Raw genomic sequence first — 4194 nt, forward strand, 5'->3', positions numbered from 1 at the left:
TAGCAGGAGATGGACACAATGAAGAAAAATGTCAGGGAAGACCATCCAACCTTCAGGAAAGCAGAACATTTAAGATGGTCTCCTGCTGGTTGAGAGGCCTGGATTTCAGAGGTCAATTTGAATACACAAAATTAGGGGACGATACATTATATTTAAAACCATAAGAATGAATGAGATTCCCCTAGGTAAAGAGAAGAAAAGAAGGCCTAGGGCTCAGCTCCAAGGAATCTTGACATTTAATGTTGGCAAGAGCAGGAGCAGGTGACAAGTCAGACCAAGACAGAGCAGACAGTGAACGAGGCCCATGACCAGGGTGGTGAGCACCTTGGAAGCCGAGAAAGAAAACTGTTTCAAGAAGGAATGAGTGGTTCCCTGTTTGAGATGCTATTGAAAGGGAAAGTAAGATGATGACAAAAAGAAGTGCCCTACGGCTATGGCATCATGGAGGCATTGATTACGCCACCGAAGGTGGTCAGCCATTAAAGGGTAGCAGTTACGTTGGGGCGAGTTGTAGCCTGAATTGGGAGTGAGGAAGTGAAGACAGGCCATGAAGTCTGCTTTTTTGGGACATTTGGCCACAAAAGAGGACAGAGAAATGCAATGATATCTGGAAAGGAATGGGATTGGGTCAAGAGAGTTCTGTGTTTTGGTTTTAGGATGTCACATAGATGATGTTGGTGCTGATCTTTACTCTGTCCCCTTTTCCTGGAATGCCCCTTTTGGCAAACTCCCACCCATTCTTTAAGATCCAATTTTAGGTGTCACATCCTCTGTCAAACCCTCTTCCCAGGCCTCGTTATATATCTGTCCCGGGCTCCCATGCCATTCTGTGCACACATTGTAAATCTTAAGGCTTATCTGGTTGCATGGGAATGGAAAGTTTTCCTGTCTCTCACCTCCATAAGACCAAGAACAGAGTTCTCGAAGGAAAGAAACTGAATCTTCTCACGTTTGTATCATTGGCATCCGGCTGCCACTATGCAGGTGCTCAGAACCTGGTTCAGAATCTGTAAAGATGCTCATTAAATATCTGATGAATAAATAAGTGAATGGATGGATAAACTCTGTGTTTGAAGGCAGTGTGAGTTATAGCCTTTATTTTATGAATGGATAAACTGAGGTAGGGCAATTTGGACTCTGATTTCAGATGACTTATTTTACAAATCAGAAGGAGCCCAGGACAACAATTCACTCTCCAGACCTCCTTTAGGAGCTGCCCAGAGTCCTCACTACAGCTGCCCTTCCCACCTCACAAAGCATCTGGCACTATTTTACTCACATTGGCATCAAACTCCAACTTTGTGACAGAAGCACAAGCTTTTACACTGCTGTCTGTTTTTATTTTTGCTTTGATTTTAGCAATGTCTGTCAGGTTGAGAGTGGGAAGCAACTTGTGAACAAAGGGTGAAGGCACTTTTCTAGTGTGAGAAAAGGTGAAGGCATGCTAAGCGACACTGATGGAGTTGGTGGAGTGGATCCAGCCAAGCAAGTACTTGGCTCCCTGCAAATGAATGTCCTAGGCAGAGGGGCTGGAGGGGAGCCACCAGGGGTCACTGTTGATCCTCAGTTAAATAAAAATTGATTTGGGATAGAAACTTCAGAAATCCTTTAAAGACTTATTTTGCAGATGAAGAAACTGAGTCAGAGAGAGACTATATGTTTGACTAAGATCATACAGAAAGGTAGTGACAGCAATTATGAGACTCCCTTTACTTTCAGAACAGCATGACCTCCGTTTCCCCACGGTCTTAGGGTGGGCTCTGAGATGAGGATCAGGCTATCTCTGCAATCTTTTACTCAAGACAATGGCTCTAAATTGGAAATAGATTAGAGAAAAAGTGGAGAAAGAAAGAAAGAAAAAAAAAACTCAGTGTTCACTTTCAGATGTGCACAAAACTACCTTATTCAAAGTGTTCAGTCTAGCTGCCATTGCCCACAATTAGAATGGGGCACACAGAGCCTCCACCTGTGGCATGGCTTGAATAGCTGAATAGAAAAGTATCAGGTAATGGACTTCATCTTTTTTATGGCTTCAACTTAAAAAGAGTCTGGGTCACAAGGAAAACAAGAAGCCAAGTTACTCACCAAATAATTGGCTGAAATCTAAGTAGGAACCAGATAAAAACGTTTGCTGGATAGAAGGACTAGGGTAAGTTTCAGTGCCCCACAGTTTTGAGGGATGGGAAACCATGGGGCAGAAAAACCCTTTGTGAGCCGGTGACCCTTAGACCAGGCATTTATCACAATGTCTGGTAAGAAAGAGGCAGCAAGAGTCCTAAGGGAAGGACTTTGTTCTCACCTCACTGTTAACATCGTGGAGAATGGATTCAGCCCACCATGGGTTCTAGAAGTTGGGTTTAGAGCTGTGCAACAGACACACGTCTCTGCTGTCACACAGCTTGCATTCTAGTTGGGGGAAATAGACAATAAATCAGTAAAATAAATATACAGAGTCAGATGGTGGGAAGTGTGATAAAGACAAAGCAGGGAAGGAGATAGGGATTTTAATGCTGGTGAGGTCGCAATTTAAAGTAGGATTTTCAAAAGGTGTCGTTAGAAAAGATCTGCAGGAAAAGAGGGAGTAAACCATGAGACATCTGATGGGAGATGATTTTCCTTTCATTTTCTGTGCATGCATAATAATACAATAATAACATAAGCAATGCATGAATATATCCTTGATGTTAAAAACTTCAAAAATACAGAAATATATAGGTAACAAGGGAACATCCTTCTCATAGCCATCCTTTCCAACCTTCTCCTCTGTATCAGTTAGGGTTCTCTAGAGAAACAGAATCAACAGGGAACACTTGCAAATATAAAATTTATAAAAGTGTCTCATGTGACCGCAGGAATGCAGAGTCAAAAATCTTCAGGGCAGGTTGTGAAGCCGACAACTCCGATGGAGAGTCTGGATGAACTCCGCAGGAGAGGCTCACCAGCCGAATCAAGAATGGAGCCTGTCTCCTCTGAATCCTCCTTTAAAAGCTTCCTGGTTTGGGAATAATAGATTAGATTAAGCATCACTCATTGTAGAAGACACTCCCCTTTGGCTGATTACAAGTGGAATCAGCTGTGGATGCAGCTGACATGATCATGATCTAATTCTATGAAATGTCCTCATTGCAACAGACAGGCCAGCACTTGCCCAACCAGATAAACAGGTACCACAACTTGGCCAAGTTGACACATGTCCCTGACCATGACATCCTCCCTTGGAGGAAACACATTAACTGTGGTGTGTAGCCTTCCAGAATTCTGTCTCTGCATTTACATTCATTTCAGTACATACCCGCACATTTAGCTTTATTTTATTTTCCACATAAAAAAGATCACTTTTTGTGAAGGTGCTGTTCTCCATTCCACTTTTTTTTTTTAATAGAAAGAATCTTCTTAATGGTTCCCAAACCTCAGAGATATGTAAGAGTTATCAGTCACATTATTACATGCAACAGCTACATTGCATTGTTAAGCATGAATGGATATTTCACTTCCTTCCCTGGGTCATTAATTTAGTATTTACTGTATTATACTAATTTTTTTCCCCACATTTGTCTTTCCTACCAGGTAGTGAGCTCTTTGCGGTCAGGGGTTCTGTCTTCACATCTCTGAATTTCCAGTGTCTGGTGCATACAATGCCTAGCCCATGATGGGCTAGGAATTGAATAATTTCAAGAAATGAACAGTTTCCTATTAATAACATTTTGTACATTACCATAAAAGATTTCTGTTTCAGTTTGCTGAAGCTGCCAGACTGCAACACACCAAAAATGGGTTAGCTATATAAGGGAATTTATTGTTACAAGTTTACAGTTCTAAGGCTATAAAAATGTGCAAACTAAGGCATCCAGAAAAAGATATCTTGACTCAAGAAAAGCTTATCTGGGAAAGCATGTGTCTGCCATCTGCTGATCCTTTGGCTTCTGGTTTCAAGGGATTTCGCAGATCCTATGGGTCTTTCTGGCATTTCCCATTGCATCTCTAAATGTCTGTGTCTCTGTCAGCTCTGAGCTTTTTCCAAAATGTTTCCCCTTTTAAAGTACTCCAGTAAATTAATTAAGACCCACCTTGACCTTAAATTAATTAAGGTCACATCTACATCTAATCACACCCACAACTGGGTGTGTCACATCTTCATGGAAACAATCTAATTAAAGTTTCCACCCTAAACAGTAGGCCTGCCCCCATAAGATT

The sequence above is a fragment of the Tamandua tetradactyla genome, chromosome 8, assembly GCF_023851605.1.
Source record: "Tamandua tetradactyla isolate mTamTet1 chromosome 8, mTamTet1.pri, whole genome shotgun sequence".
NCBI lineage: Eukaryota > Metazoa > Chordata > Mammalia > Pilosa > Myrmecophagidae > Tamandua > Tamandua tetradactyla.